This window comes from Haliotis asinina, chromosome 6 (assembly GCF_037392515.1).
Source record: "Haliotis asinina isolate JCU_RB_2024 chromosome 6, JCU_Hal_asi_v2, whole genome shotgun sequence".
Lineage (NCBI taxonomy): Eukaryota > Metazoa > Mollusca > Gastropoda > Lepetellida > Haliotidae > Haliotis > Haliotis asinina.
Window position 1 is genome coordinate 24226276 of NC_090285.1, and position 24033 is coordinate 24250308.

The following is a 24033-nucleotide window of genomic DNA, read 5'->3' on the forward strand; positions in this document are numbered from 1 at the left end:
ATGTAACACTCCTTTATGCAATGTTTGTCAGCCTTAGCTAATCGTGCCATTTATGTGCTGTCTGCACATGATACAAACACCTTATCCGTCGACCTATGTAATATTTATGTAAGTATATTAGTATATGATGAGGACGTATATCGGAATAATACAGTTTTGTACAGGTTGTATCTTTCAACACCACGCTTGAACGATTGACTATGAATGGCCTCTTGAATCACCTCCGAATAAATATGGCCATTATGTAACTCAATATCAGCTTGACAGCATGGTGTTTGCTCGGTACAATATAACTATGCTTCACGGTTCAGACTTCATGTTGAGACACTGAGATGTATAGTGTATAGCGGAGGCATTTATCAACTAGACGGCACACGCAAACGGTATCATACTAATTGTCTTGTCTGAAAATATGCCACGACATGTCTAAGACTGGCAACTGTTAGAACGCCGCAGCCTATCTCATTGTTAACACTGCGAGAGAATAGATTATTTCAGGGTAAATGAACATTTACAATGGGTTGGTCTCTTGACCAAATTCGTGGGAGATCCGATGTATACTCCTGATGCGATTGTCCGCAGTATCAGATCTCGACTTTGGCAACGTCAACTCAAGCGTCTACTCTTGTCACATGAACGGCGCTGTTGGGAGACGTTATCGTATTGCTACCTGCCTGATTAGATACAATTTCTGAAATCAGTGTTGTGCCATGTTCTCAATGATGTCGCTCGAGGAATATACAGCGAACATTAGGCCACCGACCGAGGTAAGGGCATGCTTATTGATCTTCAGAAACAATGTACATTTGTATTTTCAACGTTCGCTGTCTCTTGTGGTTCAAATGTGGACGGTTGTCTTGGGATCTCATCATCATTTTTCTCATCATCGTTATCGAAATTGATATTTCCCATTCAATGAAATTCGGTTTGTATAGAATAGTCTTGGCATTTGCGTGTTTGGGAGCTGTATTGTAGGTAATATCGGCCGATGTTGAACATATGCAAGTCAGTGAGCTATGGGTTTATCCGGCGTTTGCGATGTGTTATTGGTACAGCGCAGTTACAGCAGATCCAGACATCTCACCACGCGTGCACAAAAACTTGACACATGCCAGAATATATCATATGCATAATGACTATTTCATATGTAGCATGACAATTCTTAATATTTTGTCTTGTCAGTTTAGTTTATCGTCTACCGTTCCGATCAAGTAAAAAATGAAAACTTTCTGGTGCTTTTGCTTTGCTGATATTCCTATACCGAACCCTTGTTAATATTTACCTGCCCGGGGAATCATTCGTTTTCATAATCGAACTCATCAATTGTTGGACATTCATTTTTCAGAGTTTTTCGAATCACAAAGTAAATACGTTGACAACTTTATTTCGTCTTTCCCGAATCCTCGAACCGTTGTTCTAAAAGCGTATAATTGATATCTTAAAAATGTGTCTACTCTGTGGAAATAATCAGGAGCGGTGGTGCAGCAGCCTAGTGCTTAACGCGTTCGTTCGAAGACTCTGGTTTGATTCCTCACACGTGGTACAATGTGTGAAGTCCATTTCGCGTGTTCCCCACCCTGATGTTGCTACAAGTGGCTTAAATGTAAACTCACACACTCGAATTAGTGCACATTATCATTGTGAAGATGAAGCCTGTTACATTAGACATGTTCAGTTTCAACATTTGAAAAGTTCAAGGCATATGAGTTTACTTACGTGTTATCATTAAACCTCAGAGCTGTAGTGTGATCTGTAAGAGCTGTAGTGTGACCTGTAAGAGCTGTAGTATGAACTGTAAGAGCTGTAGTGTGAACTGTAAGAGCTGTAGTGTGAACAGTAAGAGCTGTAGTGTGAACTGTAAGAGCTGTAGTGGGAACTGTAAGAGCTGTAGTGGGAACTGTAAGGGCTGTACTATGAACTGTAAGAGCTGTAGTGGGAACTGTAAGAGCTGTAGTGGGAACTGTAAGAGCTGTAGTGTGAACTGTAAGAGCTGTAGTGGGAACTGTAAGAGCTGTAGTGGGAACTGTAAGAGCTGTAGTGTGAACTGTAAGAGCTGTAGTGGGAACTGTAAGAGCTGTAGTGGGAACTGTAAGAGCTGTAGTATGAACTGTAAGAGCTGTAGTGGGAACTGTAAGAGCAGTAGTATGAACTGTAAGAGCTGTAGTATGAACTGTAAGAGCTGTAGTGTGAACTGTAAGAGCTGTAGTGTGAACTGTAAGAGCTGTAGTGTGAACTGTAAGAGCTGTAGTGGGAACTGCAAGAGCTGTAGTGGGAACTGCAAGAGCTGTAGTGGGAACTGTAAGAGCTGTAGTGTGAACTGTAAGAGCTGTAGTATGAACTGTAAGAGCTGTAGTGGGAACTGTAAGAGCTGTAGTGGGAACTGCAAGAGCTGTAGTATGAACTGTAAGAGCTGTAGTGGGAATTGTAAGAGCTGTAGTATGAACTGTAAGAGCTGTAGTATGAACTGTAAGAGCTGTAGTGGGAACTGCAAGAGCTGTAATAGGAACTCACAGTTTGCTTTTGTAACTCAATACCCAAAGAAAATGGTTTAGGAGTAGTAGTCTCTTTTACGGCAGCCAGCGGGTCATTGTGGCTTCGTCTCGTGTAAACTGTCTAAAACATTGTTTAAGACAACCCGTCCACTCACTCACTCGTGACTTCTATAACGGTTACTGGGTGGGTAATCGACCGTTTCACGTCAAGCTGAAGAGGTGAGTGTCGATTCACATCTAAACTGTTTTAAATACAACCACTGAATCAGGATAGTCACAATTATCAGGCGGATAACCATTGTTACATGAAAATCCGTTTTCCACTGTTCACATTTGTAAAAGGTGTCCATTCTTGTAGTACATTCTGTCACAATGAATAATGCTTTAGGCGACCCACTCGCACATTCCTTGTAGTTCCACAGATCCCCAGTGGCCTATAGTGTGTACTTAATGCACGAAAACCGACTTGTTAATTTGGTGGATTTTGTCAACGTGTATTGAAGATGCTGTATTGGGTTTTGAATTTGTTCTGCTACTCAAACATTTTGCTGCAACACAATAAGGGACGTCGCACTATTAACAAATATGAAGTTATGCAGTCAGAAATCATATTAACTAAAATCCCGATTTTGACAAATATGCAACATTTCATATTGAAATATTAAGTCAATTTCCAGTTTGGTTCCTTATTAAAGTCGTTGATTGGCATTAACAAGTTGACAGATCCACGATACAATTGACGCGAGTGACGGTTCCTAATGGTTTCTCAGTGGCCTTTCAATAATACTTCCTGCACCTTCATCCCCACAAAATAAAAACCCTTAATAAGTAGGGTAACCTGAATTTTCAGTTAAGACAGGTAGTAAAAGCGGTAACAAACTTTTAACCAATCACCTTTCAAGAGCAATAACTGTACACACAGCTATTGTCATAAGTGAAGTACAAGTGGTGATGCACTTTCAAAACACTCATTGTTATCAAATCATCACTGACTGACTCCCATATATCTCCCATTTTCTTTCAATCGTAAATTAAAAAAGAAGTTCCCCCAGTACTGTGAAGTGCCTGCGAAGTAATGTTATCTTCAGCAGAGGGTGATTTTCACTAGGCCACTTACACGTTATCACAAACCCCCAAAATGTGTTGTCAACACTTTTATGTCAGTAATGGTCAAGTAGCCAGTATTGTTCCACAGGGGACCAGTAAAACCACTGATGGTTCATATCCAGATATATTTTATCAACAAGACTGTATGACTAGGGAAATAACTTCACGAATCCAAATGTCAATTTACCTTTTTTCCAGCAGTTCTATACTTTCTAGTTCTATATTTCACAACGTTTGAAGTTCAGTCGACCATGCTCTAAAGACTTTCTAGGAAGATTTCAAAGAGTATCATACATCTCTTGTTGAAAGGTTGTTTGATCAGGGATGCAACTTTAGACGCCGTAGTAAAGCGTCCCTAAAGTCTTGTGGTAGACATGTCGAGGCCATTTCCTAGTGTGGAACTTTAGGAGTGACCTTACTGATTAACGATGCTATACTCTATCCTGACTAAATTATTATACCGCATATTGTATTTTTCAGTGTCATTAAATTAATGTCTGTCTACATATTCGGTATATAACCTGCTTTGGCAGACATTTCTCATGCTTAGGGAACCATTAGCGTGTCTCTGTGGTGATTAATGATACTGACTGGAAACGTAGTAACCTGTTGAAAAATGAACCAATCGCCATGAAAGAAAAGAACGAAGACTAGATAGGGGATGGTATTCCAAGCAAGTCTACTTCAAGTGCGGATCAATCTGATGTAATTTTTGTGGCCTCCATTCGTTATGTGGTTCTGTCTAGCAGCTAACGTTAATTCCGGACCGTTGTCACATATTCACTAATCTCCAGTCTTTGAAATGGACACATTGATAAGAGTTGTGCATATCAGTGGACCTGATTTTAGTTTTAGTGCACGTGGATTGAGCGAGATGAGGTACGCTGAAGGGACCAAAATGATGTATTAAATATGTACGGCACTCTTAGTCGTATCATTTCATACGTGGCTATGAGCCTCTTTTACGGAGATCCACCAACCTGTTTTGAAATATTATTCCACGCAACACCAGTTTGAATTTCAGCATAATTGAACATGGTTTTTCATGGAATATTTATTACTGCTGGTGGAAAATAAGTGATTTCATTATTTGTTCTTTCTTTCACTTTTTAAACTTACGCCTAACATCGTTTGATTCAGCCTCGCCCACACAATGCTGCCCCCTTGGGTAATTATCACAACAGCCCCTGTTCTTAGAGAAGTCTCAGTGAAATAAATTTGAAAGTGTTGGTATTTCTGAAATGGGTATATGGTAATTTTCAAACCATGTTGATGTTTCAACAAGCGGAATAAGCAGTCTAATTATATTTTCGTTAAACAAATTGATAAACAGCGAACTGCAAACACTAATATGATCTTTCTCCCATTAATCACAAAAAACAGTATTTGACTGGAGAAAACAGTTTTGATTTTTTTTCAAGAAAACCGTTTCATTTAAATCTTCATATTTCTCCACAGATTGGGTTATTAACTGTAAAATCTCTTGAAAGGGAAGAGGAGATAGATGTCGTTTTTACATCCTATGCAATTATGGCTGTTTCCTTCCGTCCCTCATTTCCAGATATTGCTGTCATCAGCACCAATAAAACATCAGTACTGGATATCAGGATGATTGCAACATGTCAAACATTGTGTAGTCAAGGATTATTTGCTTTCTCTAATCTCCTATACGTGTGTAGCGCCTGACTTGGGGCGGCTGTATTCTAGTGTGGTGATTACCAGCAAACACTCTTGTGTAATTGTTGTGCTAGTCAGTTTGAACAATCTGATCCTCATCATCAAAATAATGGTCAGAATCATGTCACAATTTACGTCCTGCAAACACTATAGCTCATTCCCTAGTTTCTTATTCCAGAAGCATTTTGTGGCTTGTTTGATATGACTGAAAGGATTATAATCACAGAGAATCCCCTTTTCTTAACCAAGCGGTTCATTAAAAGAATGAGAAATTATATGGTGTTTGTGGGTTTTTAAAGCGGTAATGTTTATTGTGGGTACAATGTTCCTTTTTATTGCGAGTATGGAAGACAAGTGAGTGGCGCACATGATTAGGCTCTTCACCATTCACAGAAATATTACACGTGAAAGCAAAGTTGTTTACGTAGGTCTTTAAAGATCTTTCCTTTTCAGTCGGTCAAGATTTTGAATCTTTATGATCATTTCACAGTGTTATTGTTATTTACAGAATAAAATACACGAATGCATCAATAGGGTTCGTGGGATAATGGAACTGTCAGACTGGCTAGGCTCACAGTCCTTTGTGACCTCGTTCTCAAAGAAGCAAATGGGGCTTCTCACAGGACGCGCTACCGAGTCGAAACCACCAAGAACGTTCTCGAGAATGTGTCTCACCAACACTGCAGCCTTCTGTATTACCCAGAATGTCAGAAGGACTGTGTTCTTGGCAGCTAACCCGGGTATCATTCCAGTGCAAGTCAGGGGTGCCAAACCTATTGCATCAAGACCAATGGGGAGCTGGGGAATATGGTATTTGAGATGCATACGTGACATTTCGAAAGCTAGGTCCGCATATTTGCCATGTTTCTTCCTGAATCACGCCAATGATTTTCCTCTCGAAAGGGAAAAAAAATTAAATGATTTAAATATTCATATTGCCTTTATTAAAAACGACAAGGTAAAGCTTGCTGGCTTGGATGCGTCTGAAGCTGAATACGGGCCAAATACAGAGAATGGTTTAATTATCATATTCCATTGCGCCTTCCACCATTCTGGGTCGTGTTATAGATGGACCTCTTGAGTCGAAACTGCACGGACGCCATTATGTCGCTTAAGACACTCTGTGTGTGCCAACGCAGGGCATACACTGATAAAGTGTTCGACAGTCTCATTGAAATTCAGTGCATAATCCTCATTTCATATTAACATTTAGACGCAAAATCACACATTGATGGTTTTGAGAGGGAAATGACTGGATAGTGGTCTTCAACAGCAAACAAACCTTCTACTTAAATTTTCAGCCCAAGCGACTTCATCTAAGTGAAGGTTTTTGCGGTCCTGCTCGTCTTCCTGACACATTGTACAAGGATAGCCCCGACCGTTGAAACACTGAACCTGTGCCCATTTGATTTGACACTTCACTAGGGGTGAAGGGCCGTTTTCAGCATAGGTACAACAGAAACGTACCCCAAGTACCTGTCTTTACACAGAAATGTTCCCTAGTTCCTCAAGTCAATGTACCGAGTTGTACCCAAGGGCGATTCCATTCTGCATCACGATGAGTGTCTTGAACGTGTAATGTTTTTCCTCAAACCGCGGAAAAATTCAGCGCGGTAGTACATGTTTGTCAGTAAGAACCATGTACCTTGCTTCCGTTGTCAGTTGTCAAAAATCACACAATCGTTTCCTGTTGAGTATGGCGTCCCCTGTAGTCCATTTTACAGAAAATTGAAGGTTTTCCTTACCTTTGCTGTCTACAATGGGCATGACATACTTCCGTACAGATCAAGCCCTGTTTTGGATGTCCTGAAAGGGCAGTTTCCAATTCGTTCCCACCAACAGCTGTCGTAAACGAACATGGGAAATCATGATCATCTTCTTAATGCTGTCGTATGGGCTCCATATTCGACTTATAGTCTGATAGAATGCTAAGTGAATATTCCGCTATGCAATGAAAACGATCAAAATCAGGCTATCTAGATATCACCACTAACAGTTTTCGGCTTTAGAAAAGTGGACTCGTCTGCCGTTTCGGCTACCGGGTGCATTTCTGTACATTTAATTTGGGTTGGGCATATTCCTGTATACAGAAACGTACCTGGAGTATTTCTGTATTTCCTTTGCACCTGTGCCGACAAAGACCCATTCAGCTGCGCGCGGTTGACGCTCATTTCTGTTCTTTCAAGCATTACAACAACATCAAAATTGAAATTACTATTATATTCGACATCCTTGAATCATTTAATGTACGGCGAATGCACAGTGTGTGAATTTGTGAACGTCTGAAGTAAAAGAGGTAAAATATACCAAGTCACATGTTCGATCGACATGCAACTTCCATCGCCCATTTTGAGTGGTACTTATCGCGATACCTAACGATAACTTTCGGTATCTGCAGTTTTGATCTGTTGGTGACACCGTCGACGTTGTCTATGACAGGAAATGCTTCGTGTGAATTTACCAAACATAAGTTATAGCTCATATTCAGCCAAAAACTACATTTTAACAATTATAACTTTATCAGCTCACATAAAATGTAAACAGTGTTAATTTCACACTTTGTAAACTGACAGCACACCTGTCCTGTCTTCTGCTTGTTTACGTTGCGGTCTAAATGTCATATGCCAGACAAGTGATAATCTTGTGAAAATTAAAATTTTGGAAACAAGCAAGGGCTAAAGAACGTTTCCTGGACATAGATACCATATTATTACTTGGGACCGCTCTAACTCTGAATCTGACTCAAGAGATCGTCCGTACAAGTCATTCTTAGCCTTAACTTGTGCGATGTTGCTGTCGAGGTCTCTTGTTTCGAAGAGTGAGAGGGCGGCCACGTGATTGTTAAAAGCAGTAATAATACCTGGATTTCGGATGTGTTTGACATAAATAAGCAAGAGGTAAGAGATTTGAAAATTAGATTATAATAAGATTACTTTGTAAATTCAACGTCAGGTCATAGGTGATCAAACTTCCATGACACAAGGATATAACAATAGTTTCTGTGCCTTTTTTGGTCACGTACGTACCTAACATTATTGAAACAGATAGGTCAAATACATCGTTCGAATAATACAATACAATTCGTTCATATGTCTGGCGCAAATTTACGATAAGGAATAGTGTTTTTCTGATTTCTGAACTTGTCCCCAAGTTATAGTAACATGGCAAGGAAAACTTGGTATTTTTAGACCTGCTGTGTATTAATCTACTAAACCAATTGCAAGGATGCACTAAACTGAAGGGAGATTGTGTAAGAGTGTGTGTAAGTGAGGGTAGCAATAGCAAAGGAATACAAATTTCAATACATACTTCATAAATCAGTGTTTTGATAAGCTGATTCCAAAACAAAACCCACGGGCAATATTATATGTACCATGATATCTATGATAAAGAAAAACTTAAATTAAATCGGGAGGAAGATCGGTTTCCATGGAGACTTCGGCATCTTGGGCGGTCTCCTGCAATTCACCACTGATGTTGGAGATGAAAACTGACGTATATTCACAAACTGCAAAATGAAAATTAAAATATGTATGGAAATATACATTCCATTGTTTCAGAAGCTCTTTTCTATCGCATCCATTCTTATCTGAGAGTGCTTGGCAACACTGTTTTAAGAACTGCATTAACATGCAAATCCTCTCGACGCGACAATGTTCGTGTAGAGGGGATAGTTCATTTAATCTCACAGACACCTCTAGGCTTGGGAAAAAATGCTATTTTCCAATACATTACATTCAATATGTTTAATACAGGCTGTTCTGGCATCCGGGATAGACGAGCCTGTCTCATTACCTATCTGTTGCAGAATGTGATATCTTTCATTTAGAAATTATCACTGACTTGGAACAATAATATGTACAGTTAGGCCTTAGAAATTGGCACATGCTCATATCAAAGGCCTCTCGTTGTAGGCTGATAGACGTCTGATTGCCAAGTTGTTAGGGAGATGTTACCATGTGTAAACGAAGGCATCCACACGAAAGATTTCATTGACCTTATTCTTGTACAGCATAAGACAAGCACTTGGTGTTATTACTCGCTCTACGTACGCTGACTTGATTGTTGTCGTGTTAGTAATGGCATGATAGGTAAAGCTGCAGACATACGATGCATAGATTATTTCTGACATTGTTCACAAATTGTATTTTCGGAACTGGGGTTAGGTTAACGCATATGTTGGTTAATACATGTAGCTTGAAGATAGGTAATCAATGAATGCTTGGTGTTTGTTGCCAGGCACACAGTTTGCACTGTAAGGAAGATAGGAATGAAATCTGACGCATTTATGTCGGTCATTTTTGGGTCATTGAGACTAGTTTTATATCACGTTTAGATTAGTAATGGAGCTCAGTGTATTTCAGTGCATAAGTCAGACGCTATTGTTAACCGCACTAAACATAATTCGTTTGGTTTACAACTCTAGTTATGTCACATTAACGTACCTCATCAGTCACCTTAGGATCATATCTTTTCCTCCTATAGGATATCCACGTACTAGAGGATACTCAATCTCACACGGACCTTTGAAGTAACAGGTAGGTTTTCTAAATTTTAGGTATGAATTAAGCGAATCGGAAGTACTTAGGCAATTGTGTGTGATATGTATGTCCTCAAACTCAGTAAATTCCGATTGCAAGAAGAGTAAAGTATCGTTGTGGAGATTTGTTGAGGATATCGTTTCTGAGTGCCAAGGTATGTAAACATGTATCTATCTGTCCTGGTTTTCGCTAGCCAAGATTGACATTTCTGAATCGAAGAGACAGAGAGAAGTGGAGAAGAATCGTTTTTGAAAGCTGACATCTCATTCTCACCGGTGCACAACGTTCGCTCAAGGTTCAGCTGATGCAACCTATATGAACGTCTCGAGGAATCATGTCATGCAGTGTTAAAGCTTTTGTTATTATGAGATTTGTCAAAATGACATGCAGGTGAATTAGAGTAAAGGAGTGTTTTGGTTAGTTTGAGTGAGTGAGTGAAGTTTCAGCATCATTAAATTATGTGATGACTTGTGCCAGCACAAACGTTGTATCTTTATTGGAAATAAAATCTAGGTTTACGTTTGACAGATGAACCACTTTATCAGGTCATCCACTATCTCTTGAATGAGTAAATAAATTCCTGATGTAAAAAACTAAAAATCACTGTATATTTGTAAAGCGTCATGGAGGTGTTATCAATGACCAAACTACGATTCCCTTCATGGCTGAATTGAAAAAAGTAGGAATGAGAGAAACTAAATGCAACTGGGCAAGAACTTGAAACATATGTAATTAAAAGAAAGGAGATCAGTACACATGCATACGCTCTGTATTGTCGCAAACTGACAGTCAGGCCCACGTATTGTGATTACTTAACATCAGACAGAGTCCACTGATACATGGCTAGAGGAATCTGCGACAGAATCTTGCTGACATGCTTCTCTTCTCCTGGACAAATCATACGGTAATTTCACTTCCGCTAAGGCAATTACTGACTGACATTTCCGGTGAGAGTACTGCGAGCTTACAGGAACTAGAGGTCTGCTGTCCCGGATGTAGCGAGTGCCATGATTGCTTGGGTATTCGGGCAAAAATATATTTGTAATCTTCCATCTTAAATAAGTAATAAAGTATTTATGTATGTGACAGTGCCACGGAGGTTACCTAAATTGAATTAATTACAGTATTGGGGATCAGTAATTCTTTTTTATATTGACGCAAGCAGGCGAGTAGGACACGGCTAGAATGTAGTGGTTCTCCAAAAAGATGCACATTTTATTGGATTAATAGGTACCTTAGCTAAGTGTAACATCATTTAAATGACATTATGGAGCATGCAAATGCTGTCAGGTTTGTAGTTTTGTATGTTACATTTATAATATATGCACTTGTTTTACATTCTGATCAACTTGTAGAGATCTATAATGGTAGAAAGCAGATAGCTGGTGTGAGAGGATGTACTGAATCACATTGATACCAAGAGTTATATGTATACGTGTCCACTGTTCCTCCTTACGATTACAAGTTAAAGGTTTTGTGATATTACTGCTCTGATCATATTGTTATTGTGTGATACTGTACCTGGAATATTGCTGTCTTCGGTTTACAAAATTCACACTCACTCACACACTCTGGAGTTCGGAGTTCAAATGACCAAGACACAGTATTTTCCAAATTGGTAACTGTGGCCAAATGAACTCTTTTCATGGCTAAACTAGCATTCTTTTTAAATCAAACCTTATGCATGTCCTTAATACATTATGGACTTTGTGATGCTAATGTTTGTGCCACAGATATTTCAAATCAACACAACAGTCTAATTATGAAAGAGAAAGAAACTGTAAATGCTTCTACGTCCCTAGTCTAGTCCGTGCACCTCTTCTTCTGCAACTGGGGCGGTGGGGATAGCTGAGATCCTGGTTCGATTTCCTACATGGGCATAATGTGTGAAGCCCATCTCTGACTATCCCCTTTACGGCGTTGTTAAACATTGCTAAAAGCAGCGTAAAACTAAACTCACCCACTCACTCCTCACTCACTCCTACAACTACAAGTAAACCAAAGTACTTCTCCTGAACCACGTCTACAGCTACCACAGCGTTTAAATCTAACTGCCTATATTTCTGCAGAGGCTATCTCATCTACAGTGCAATTAATGCTAAAACAGACTTTACTTTCAATAACAACATGTACCAACTACAACTGTTTCATGTGCAACCACTGCATTTGCAGCAACATCTACTGTTACTGCTGACCCTAACCCTGCCCTGACCCCGACTCTAACCCTTTACTACTACCTATACAATAACGTGTTCTCCTATGACTTATGCAACACCTCAGCCTACAACTAGTTAATGCCAATACTACCACTTCTACTGTTCCCACTACGTGTACAAGTGCCACTACTTCGACAGCTACCGCTTCCATTGTTGTCACCTCGTGGACCACTGCCTCAACCTCCACTACGACCACGACATAAATAATAATGCATTTATATAGCGCCTAGTATCCAGTCTCACTAGAGACGCTGTTATCAGAATCTGATTATTATTACCCCGGATAACCGAAGCTGCCTCTTAGGCGTTAAAAGGTTATAGTCATATGACTTTGTCCAACCAGATACCCATTTTTGCAGGGTGACCAGAGGCAATTTTGAACAAACTCACTTGACTGAGATAAGACCAAATGTATCACATGTGGTTTGTTGTGGGATAGGGCTGAAGTCCTAGGAACTCCTAGGAGTCAAGCTGCCAAAAACGATGATATCACCCATCTAAGCTCGACGTTGCTTAACTTCAACTGAAGTTGTGACCTGAGCTCTACGCTTATGTCTACCACCAGCACCAGCACTCAACTACCACAACATGAACAGCAACCACTACAGCTACGACGACAACGACGACTTCTACTGCTATAACAACATCATCATCAACAACTATTACTACTACTACTGCTGCTACTATTACTACTACTACTACTACCACTATGGCGACTACATCAACTACAACTAATATTTAAAGCTGCTGCTATTCCTCATACTACAATGAGGATTCCTGATATCTCACATATATCCCTCCCACGACATCGTTAAGATCAGGCAGTCGGAAGATCAATCAAGATCTGCACACTGTTCACCTGTCATCACATTAAACTATGTGTCCTCTGACATCTCATCCAATGACAACCTTTTATAATCAACGCAAACTTCATTATGGTTTCAGCTGAAATAGAAACATTAATTCGATATCATTAATGTGAATGGAAACACTGATCATATCCTTTCCTCTTTATTTGCCCAAACCTTGCGCTAATCGTTGTTACGTAAAAATATGGAGCAAATCTGAACGGCTTCAAAAGATGGCTAGCTGACAATGGACTTAACGTGGCTGAACCGTTAATTGTTGCGCCTGTTCACTCTTAATTTACGACATCATCACGACCACCCTGTCGTTACTTTCCATACTATACAGTTTGTATGGGTTTTAACGACGCTTGACATATTCTTCTTGCATGGCCTTTCATTCAGCATTTTTTTTAATCCTCAAAAAAGTGAAGCGACATGGCGTAAATATCATCTTTTCATGTGGAAGACCACAGCGGCTGTCTGTGTCCCAGCTTAGCGACACATCGACAGAGTGTCTAATGTTCCTACAATTATATTAGACCCCTCGTAAGTGCAATAATATATTGAGAGCCTACTCTGCATACAATCGATACAGAATTTGGGATTCCAATCAAAGGGAAGTTCTCACTGCTTCCACATGATAGGCTGCTGACGCCCAATTCATAATACGTCCATGGAAAATCACTTTAGGAGTGTGACCTAGATCAGTGGAGTTTTTAGGGTCCAAGATGACCGAGAAGGATGGTGATGCCCTGGAGACGTGTTGATGGCAATAACAACTGATGAGACTCTAACGATGACTGTTTTAGTAGCAGGTCATGAGTTCTTGAAAACTATTTGCAGTCGTCTTTTTTATCTGTCAATCAAAGCACTGGCACTCACTATCATTTAAAGTGATAACAGGGATCTTGATGTCTTCGTTGGAGACTCTAAGTCAAGGATATTGAAACGGTTTTGTTAATACGATGCTCGCAGTGGTAGTCAGAGGACAAAAACGGTTCAACTGGCTTTGGGAAAAAATATATGTAGGAAAATATGATAGCAAATACATTTTTTCATAACGATTCGTGGTAGAACACCACTAAGAAACAAATGAAAAAAAAATAACCTTACCCCAAAAGTTCGTAAACACCATTTGGGGACGATTTAAGTAGAAACACTGAAACTGCTCAGTAACAACACATCGTCAACACAACACTTGATGCCAGATGTGACCGAACCATATGGATTGCTTCAATCACTAGGTCATTCAGTCAACCAATCAGCAAAACAAAGGTTATAGTATGCTAGTTCCTTATGAATAGCGTTACCTTGTGAATGTAGTTACCACTGTGCTATTATACTTAAGATACCAATCACTGTCTAGATCCACTATCATGCAATATGACGGCAGGAGACACCAGCATTGGACTTCACACACTGTACCCATGTGGGGAATCGAACCGTGTCTTCTGCGAGACGAGCTAACACTTTAACCACTTGACTACCCCACCGCACCACCTTAACCATATCTTTAGTATGGTTCTTTACATGGCACAGTAAACATCTTTAGGAGCTATAAGTAGAGTCGATGGCAATTCTAATGAACTAGCAAGGCATGCATTTTTGTTTGTTTTATACAAAGACACTGGTCCCTATGGGTTACGGAGTCTATATGGTGTGGGAATGAAGAAAGGAGGAGTCACATACACGTCTACATATTTACAAAATTTTTAATTTAGTAAACGAATTTACTGAGTTTTCTAAATTATTGCATACATCATGCCATACAATTCATAACTGTTGTGAGCATGTTCGGTCTAAATGTAGTATGTTGTACGGGGTAAAGACACGAACATAAACCTTGGGCTAATGTGTAGTTACAACGGTTTACCGCAAGTCATCGTAGCCTGTCACAAAGTCACATCATGAAATTTCGACACTGCATTTTAGCAAAACGAAAACATTGTTTTCCTGGCTCCATGATACATTCAAATGCTGGACGTGCCTGGATCTAGCATGCACAATTCCATGCTGTGACTGATATAACAAATTTATCAAAACACTTTGAAACACATCTAATGAACAATGATCTGTCTCAATAATTGAGCCAAACATCTCCAGATCAGTGAGAAATTCACATAGAACTGACGGGAGAAACACACAGATGTGGCCACACATGTCGTTATATGCACACATGTTATCTGATTTTCTTTGCATCCTATCGTCTTCAACTTCGATTACTTTCAGACAATACAGAACGACACATAGAATTTACAAAGAGTATCGACCGCTTTTCCCATACACAATTGGTGATGGCAAACCAACGTCATGAAAAATCGCACATGCCATAATATGCAGATGTTCTGATTTATCAAATCTGTCTCCATCCCATATACCCGCAGCTTATAACGCTGAACCTGAGAAATGACTTTACAAAGAAGCGGAAGTGTCAACAAAACCAAATACAGAGAAACAATTTTCCATTGAAGATATTTTCTCCTTGATACAAAATACAGCAACACAGTGATTCATTATCACTGATGTCCAAAAGCCCAAGATTGGAACAAGATGAACTGTATAGAACCATTTGTCAATAAAAGATAACATCAATCTCTCGTTTTGAACACATCAATGTTTATTGTATCTACCTGTATTGTTTGTCGGACTGATTCTAGTTAGGATTATTCAGTTCGATTATTCTTTAAAGGATATTCAGTTGGTCCTGGAACCACACTTGGGTTCAGTAGGTGGGTTGGGGTGGGGTTGAGTCCAAAGTCTCTCATCACATGCTGTCCTGTCAGCGCTTGCTGGTTGCTCTAGTCTGGAATTTGCTTCCACAATATACAGTGTAGAGACTCAAACAAATTGAAAACATTGGCAAATTTATTTCAAGTAATTTAGACACCCATTTGTTTGTCTGCTCCAATACCAAATTTATGATATGTACCAACCTAGCAATTAACAGTTTCCTCACTGACAGTGTCCTGGCTTTATACCGAGCCGTTAGTATAACCCTCTAGATTTGTAATGATAGGAACACCACAGAGCGAAGAACAAGTCCTCTCAAATTTCGAAAGGAAATTTCTAGCGCCGTTTAACCGAATTTCCTCACTCACTTTACATCCCACTGGTATGATATACTTGACAAAAATATTTGGGGATATGTGTAAATTTTGAAATTCTGAATAATGATCAATTTGTTCATTGACACACTGATAAAATGTCAATCCTGCAAATACCAATATCCCTAATTTATTTTGTCAAGTATATTTCGGTATAAATGAAACAAATGTGTGAGCATCCACTCGAAATGGAACAAGCATGAGATTAAGTAAGGCAAAAATCCACACAGTTACTTTCTATAATGCGATGGGTCAGAATTAGCTGGAAGGTTTTAAACAACGTTGATTAAGAATTGCCACCGGGATCCAATTTTACCACTCTTCGAGAAGAACGTCCATGACGCAGGCCAGATGGCGAATATAAGATCCAAAGACATTAAAAGAACTCAATTTTCAAAGAATAATTATGGTATATCCAACAGTAATGAAAGGCTAACCTTTGAACAATTACCAAGCATTGATCACGTCGTTTGAGGCAAGAGAACAACACCAGGATGCAAGAGGAGGATGCTGTCAACGGAACCGGTGGCACAGTCTTCGTCTTGTATGTCATTCCATGCGCTTATACTCTATTGCTATTGATTCTTACAAAGCAGGTGATTACTGCTGAAACGTACCAGGAGCCCACAGCCCTCTCCCACACATACAAGGAGATTATACACAGGGCCGTGGGTCAGATGTAACATCTTCATTGAAAACCAATTTGGAGATGGGAGCTGATTCACTTTCAGATTTTACAAGCTATGAATTTCTTGCATGCACTCGTCTTACAAATTCTTTCCAAATTTTTTTTTTCATTTCTAGATTCTGGCATCTCCTTAATCAGTATACTGCTAATCGTGGACATTTAGAGTTGCTGTCTTCACTGCTTTGGTATGTGAGATTCGCAGTGTGTCAAGGTGTCTTGTTTTATATGGACATTTAGAGTTGCTGTCTTCACAGCTTTGGTATGTGTAATTCGCAGTGTGTCAAGGTGTCTTGTAGGTGGACATTTGGTGTTGCTGTCTTCACTGCTTTGGTATGTGAGATTCGCAGTGTGTCAAGGTGTCTTGTTTTATATGGACATTTAGAGTTGCTGTCTTCACAGCTTTGGTATGTGTGATTCGCAGTGTGTCAAGGTGTCTTGTTGGTGGACATTTGGTGTTGCTGTCTTCACTGCTTTGGTATGTGAGATTCGCAGTGTGTCAAGGTGTCTTGTTTTTTATGGACATTTAGAGTTGCTGTCTTCACTGCTTTGGTATGTGAGATTCGCAGTGTGTCAAGGTGTCTTGTTGGTGGACATTTGGTGTTGCTGTCTTCACTGCTTTGGTATGTGAGATTCGCAGTGTGTCAAGGTGTCTTGTAGGTGGACATTTGGTGTTGGTATCTTTACAGTTTGGTGTATGAGATTCTTGGTATGTTAGGTGTCCTTCTGATGGACATCTGGAATTGCTGTCATTACTGTCTCCTGTATGAAGTTTGTGGATTTAGGTGTCTTGTTGGTGGACATTTGGTGTTGCTGTCTTCACTGCTTTGGTATGTGAGATTCGCAGTGTGTCAAGGTGTCTTGTAGGTGGACATTTGGTGTTGCTGTCTTCACTACTTTGGTATGTGAGATTCGCAGTGTGTCAAGGTGTCTTGTAGGTGGACATTTGGTGTTGGTATCTTTACAGTTTGGTGTATGAGATTCTTGGTATGTTAGGTGTCCTTCTGATGGACATTTGGAATTGCTGTCATTACTGTCTCCTGTATGAAGTTTGTGGATTTAGGTGTCTTGTTGGTGGACATTTGGTGTTGCTGTCTTCACTGCTTTGGTATGTGAGATTCGCAGTGTGTCAAGGTGTCTTGTAGGTGGACATTTGGTGTTGCTGTCTTCACTGCTTTGGTATGTGAGATTCGCAGTGTGTCAAGGTGTCTTGTAGGTGGACATTTGGTGTTGGTATCTTTACAGTTTGGTGTATGAGATTCTTGGTATGTTAGGTGTCCTTCTGATGGACATTTGGAATTGCTGTCATTACTGTCTCCTGTATGAAGTTTGTGGATTTAGGTGTCTTGTTGGTGGACATTTGGTGTTGCTGTCTTCACTGCTTTGGTATGTGAGATTCGCAGTGTGTCAAGGTGTCTTGTAGGTGGACATTTGGTGTTGGTATCTCTACAGTTTGGTGTATGAGATTCTTGGTATGTTAGGTGTCCTTCTGATGGACATTTGGAATTGCTGTCATTACTGTCTCCTGTATGAAGTTTGTGGATTTAGGTGTCTTGTTGGTGGACATTTGGTGTTGCTGTCTTCACTGCTTTGGTATGTGAGATTCGCAGTGTGTCAAGGTGTCTTGTAGGTGGACATTTGGTGTTGCTGTCTTCACTACTTTGGTATGTGAGATTCGCAGTGTGTCAAGGTGTCTTGTAGGTGGACATTTGGTGTTGGTATCTTTACAGTTTGGTGTATGAGATTCTTGGTATGTTAGGTGTCCTTCTGATGGACATTTGGAATTGCTGTCATTACTGTCTCCTGTATGAAGTTTGTGGATTTAGGTGTCTTGTTGGTGGACATTTGGTGTTGCTGTCTTCACTGCTTTGGTATGTGAGATTCGCAGTGTGTCAAGGTGTCTTGTAGGTGGACATTTGGTGTTGGTATCTTTACAGTTTGGTGTATGAGATTCTTGGTATGTTAGGTGTCCTTCTGATGGACATTTGGAATTGCTGTCATTACTGTCTCCTGTATGAAGTTTGTGGATTTAGGTGTCTTGTTGGTGGACATTTGGTGTTGCTGTCTTCACTGCTTTGGTATGTGAGATTCGCAGTGTGTCAAGGTGTCTTGTTGGTGGACATTTGGTGTTGCTGTCTTCACTACTTTGGTATGTGAGATTCGCAGTGTGTCAAGGTGTCTTGTAGGTGGACATTTGGTGTTGGTATCTTTACAGTTTGGTGTATGAGATTCTTGGTATGTTAGGTGTCCTTCTGATGGACATTTGGAATTGCTGTCATTACTGTCTCCTGTATGAAGTTTGTGGATTTAGGTGTCTTGTTGGTGGACATTTGGTGTTGCTGTCTTCACTGCTTTGGTATGTGAGATTCGCAGTGTGTCAAGGTGTCTTGTAGGTGGACATTTGGTGTTGGTATCTTTACAGTTTGGTGTATGAGATTCTTGGTATGTTAGGTGTCCTTCTGATGGACATTTGGAATTGCTGTCATTACTGTCTCCTGTATGAAGTTTGTGGATTTAGGTGTCTTGTTGGTGGACATTTGGTGTTGCTGTCTTCACTGCTTTGGTATGTGAGATTCGCAGTGTGTCAAGGTGTCTTGTAGGTGGACATTTGGTGTTGCTGTCTTCACTACTTTGGTATGTGAGATTCGCAGTGTGTCAAGGTGTCTTGTAGGTGGACATTTGGTGTTGGTATCTCTACAGTTTGGTGTATGAGATTCTTGGTATGTTAGGTGTCCTTCTGATGGACATTTGGAATTGCTGTCATTACTGTCTCCTGTATGAAGTTTGTGGATTTAGGTGTCTTGTTGGTGGACATTTGGTGTTGCTGTCTTCACTGCTTTGGTATGTGAGATTCGCAGTGTGTCAAGGTGTCTTGTAGGTGGACATTTGGTGTTGCTGTCTTCACTACTTTGGTATGTGAGATTCGCAGTGTGTCAAGGTGTCTTGTAGGTGGACATTTGGTGTTGGTATCTTTACAGTTTGGTGTATGAGATTCTTGGTATGTTAGGTGTCCTTCTGATGGACATTTGGAATTGCTGTCATTACTGTCTCCTGTATGAAGTTTGTGGATTTAGGTGTCTTGTTGGTGGACATTTGGTGTTGCTGTCTTCACTGCTTTGGTATGTGAGATTCGCAGTGTGTCAAGGTGTCTTGTAGGTGGACATTTGGTGTTGGTATCTTTACAGTTTGGTGTATGAGATTCTTGGTATGTTAGGTGTCCTTCTGATGGACATTTGGAATTGCTGTCATTACTGTCTCCTGTATGAAGTTTGTGGATTTAGGTGTCTTGTAGGTGGACATTTGGTGTTGCTGTCTTCACTGCTTTGGTATGTGAGATTCGCAGTGTGTCAAGGTGTCTTGTAGGTGGACATTTGGTGTTGGTATCTCTACAGTTTGGTGTATGAGATTCTTGGTATGCTAGGTGTCCTTCTGATGGACATTTGGAATTGCTGTCATTACTGTCTCCTGTATGAAGTTTGTGGATTTAGGTGTCTTGTTGGTGAACATTTGGTGTTGCTGTCTTCACTGCTTTGGTATGTGAGATTCGCAGTGTGTCAAGGTGTCTTGTAGGTGGACATTTGGTGTTGCTGTCTTCACTACTTTGGTATGTGAGATTCGCAGTGTGTCAAGGTGTCTTGTAGGTGGACATTTGGTGTTGGTATCTTTACAGTTTGGTGTATGAGATTCTTGGTATGTTAGGTGTCCTTCTGATGGACATTTGGAATTGCTGTCATTACTGTCTCCTGTATGAAGTTTGTGGATTTAGGTGTCTTGTTGGTGGACATTTGGTGTTGCTGTCTTCACTGCTTTGGTATGTGAGATTCGCAGTGTGTCAAGGTGTCTTGTAGGTGGACATTTGGTGTTTGTATCTCTACAGTTTGGTGTATGAGATTCTTGGTGTGTTAGGTGTCCTTCTGATGGACATTTGGAATTGCTGTCATTACTGTCTCCTGTATGAAGTTTGTGGATTTAGGTGTCTTGTTGGTGGACATTTGGTGTTGCTGTCTTCACTGCTTTGGTATGTGAGATTCGCAGTGTGTCAAGGTGTCTTGTAGGTGGACATTTGGTGTTGCTGTCTTCACTACTTTGGTATGTGAGATTCGCAGTGTGTCAAGGTGTCTTGTAGGTGGACATTTGGTGTTGGTATCTTTACAGTTTGGTGTATGAGATTCTTGGTATGTTAGGTGTCCTTCTGATGGACATTTGGAATTGCTGTCATTACTGTCTCCTGTATGAAGTTTGTGGATTTAGGTGTCTTGTTGGTGGACATTTGGTGTTGCTGTCTTCACTGCTTTGGTATGTGAGATTCGCAGTGTGTCAAGGTGTCTTGTAGGTGGACATTTGGTGTTGCTGTCTTCACTACTTTGGTATGTGAGATTCGCAGTGTGTCAAGGTGTCTTGTAGGTGGACATTTGGTGTTGGTATCTCTACAGTTTGGTGTATGAGATTCTTGGTATGTTAGGTGTCCTTCTGATGGACATTTGGAATTGCTGTCATTACTGTCTCCTGTATGAAGTTTGTGGATTTAGGTGTCTTGTTGGTGGACATTTGGTGTTGCTGTCTTCACTGCTTTGGTATGTGAGATTCGCAGTGTGTCAAGGTGTCTTGTAGGTGGACATTTGGTGTTGGTATCTCTACAGTTTGGTGTATGAGATTCTTGGTATGTTAGGTGTCCTTCTGATGGACATTTGGAATTGCTGTCATTACTGTCTCCTGTATGAAGTTTGTGGATTTAGGTGTCTTGTTGGTGGACATTTGGTGTTGCTGTCTTCACTGCTTTGGTATGTGAGATTCGCAGTGTGTCAAGGTGTCTTGTAGGTGGACATTTGGTGTTGCTGTCTTCACTACTTTGGTATGTGAGATTCGCAGTGTGTCAAGGTGTCTTGTAGGTGGACATTTGGTGTTGGTATCTTTACAGTTTGGTGTATGAGATTCTTGGTATGTTAGGTGTCCTTCTGATGGACATTTGGAATTGCTGTCATTACTGTCTCCTGTATGAAGTTTGTGGATTTAGGTGTCTTGTTGGTGGACATTTGGTGTTGCTGTCTTCACTGCTTTGGTATGTGAGATTCGCAGTGTGTCAAGGTGTCTTGTAGGTGGACATTTGGTGTTGGTATCTTTACAGTTTGGTGTATGAGATTATTGGTATGTTAGGTGTCCTTCTGATGGACATTTGGAATTGCTGTCATTACTGTCTCCTGTATGAAGTTTGTGGATTTAGGTGTCTTGTTGGTGGACATTTGGTGTTGCTGTCTTCACTGCTTTGGTATGTGAGATTCGCAGTGTGTCAAGGTGTCTTGTAGGTGGACATTTGGTGTTGCTGTCTTCACTACTTTGGTATGTGAGATTCGCAGTGTGTCAAGGTGTCTTGTTGGTGGACATTTGGTGTTGCTGTCTTCACTGCTTTGGTATGTGAGATTCGCAGTGTGTCAAGGTGTCTTGTAGGTGGACATTTGGTGTTGCTGTCTTCACTACTTTGGTATGTGAGATTCGCAGTGTGTCAAGGTGTCTTGTAGGTGGACATTTGGTGTTGGTATCTTTACAGTTTGGTGTATGAGATTCTTGGTATGTTAGGTGTCCTTCTGATGGACATTTGGAATTGCTGTCATTACTGTCTCCTGTATGAAGTTTGTGGATTTAGGTGTCTTGTTGGTGGACATTTGGTGTTGCTGTCTTCACTGCTTTGGTATGTGAGATTCGCAGTGTGTCAAGGTGTCTTGTAGGTGGACATTTGGTGTTGGTATCTTTACAGTTTGGTGTATGAGATTCTTGGTATGTTAGGTGTCCTTCTGATGGACATTTGGAATTGCTGTCATTACTGTCTCCTGTATGGAGTTTGTGGATTTAGGTGTCTTGTTGGTGGACATTTGGTGTTGCTGTCTTCACTGCTTTGGTATGTGAGATTCGCAGTGTGTCAAGGTGTCTTGTAGGTGGACATTTGGTGTTGCTGTCTTCACTACTTTGGTATGTGAGATTCGCAGTGTGTCAAGGTGTCTTGTTGGTGGACATTTGGTGTTGCTGTCTTCACTACTTTGGTATGTGAGATTCGCAGTGTGTCAAGGTGTCTTGTAGGTGGACATTTGGTGTTGGTATCTTTACAGTTTGGTGTATGAGATTCTTGGTATGTTAGGTGTCCTTCTGATGGACATTTGGAATTGCTGTCATTACTGTCTCCTGTATGAAGTTTGTGGATTTAGGTGTCTTGTTGGTGGACATTTGGTGTTGCTGTCTTCACTGCTTTGGTATGTGAGATTCGCAGTGTGTCAAGGTGTCTTGTAGGTGGACATTTGGTGTTGCTGTCTTCACTACTTTGGTATGTGAGATTCGCAGTGTGTCAAGGTGTCTTGTAGGTGGACATTTGGTGTTGGTATCTTTACAGTTTGGTGTATGAGATTCTTGGTATGTTAGGTGTCCTTCTGATGGACATTTGGAATTGCTGTCATTACTGTCTCCTGCATGAAGTTTGTGGATTTAGGTGTCTTGTTGGTGGACATTTGGTGTTGCTGTCTTCACTGCTTTGGTATGTGAGATTCGCAGTGTGTCAAGGTGTCTTGTAGGTGGACATTTGGTGTTGGTATCTTTACAGTTTGGTGTATGAGATTCTTGGTATGTTAGGTGTCCTTCTGATGGACATTTGGAATTGCTGTCATTACTGTCTCCTGTATGAAGTTTGTGGATTTAGGTGTCTTGTTGGTGGACATTTGGTGTTGCTGTCTTCACTGCTTTGGTATGTGAGATTCGCAGTGTGTCAAGGTGTCTTGTAGGTGGACATTTGGTGTTGGTATCTTTACAGTTTGGTGTATGAGATTCTTGGTATGTTAGGTGTCCTTCTGATGGACATTTGGAATTGCTGTCATTACTGTCTCCTGTATGAAGTTTGTGGATTTAGGTGTCTTGTTGGTGGACATTTGGTGTTGCTGTCTTCACTGCTTTGGTATGTGAGATTCGCAGTGTGTCAAGGTGTCTTTTTGGTGGACATTTGGTGTTGCTGTCTTCACTGCTTTGGTATGTGAGATTCGCAGTGTGTCAAGGTGTCTTCTAGGTGGACATTTGGTGTTGGTATCTTTACAGTTTGGTGTATGAGATTCTTGGTATGTTAGGTGTCCTTCTGATGGACATTTGGAATTGCTGTCATTACTGTCTCCTGTATGAAGTTTGTGGATTTAGGTGTCTTGTTGGTGGACATTTGGTGTTGCTGTCTTCACCGCTTTGGTATGTGAGATTCGCAGTGTGTCAAGGTGTCTTGTAGGTGGACATTTGGTGTTGGTATCTTTACAGTTTGGTGTATGAGATTCTTGGTATGTTAGGTGTCCTTCTGATGGACATTTGGAATTGCTGTCATTACTGTCTCCTGTATGAAGTT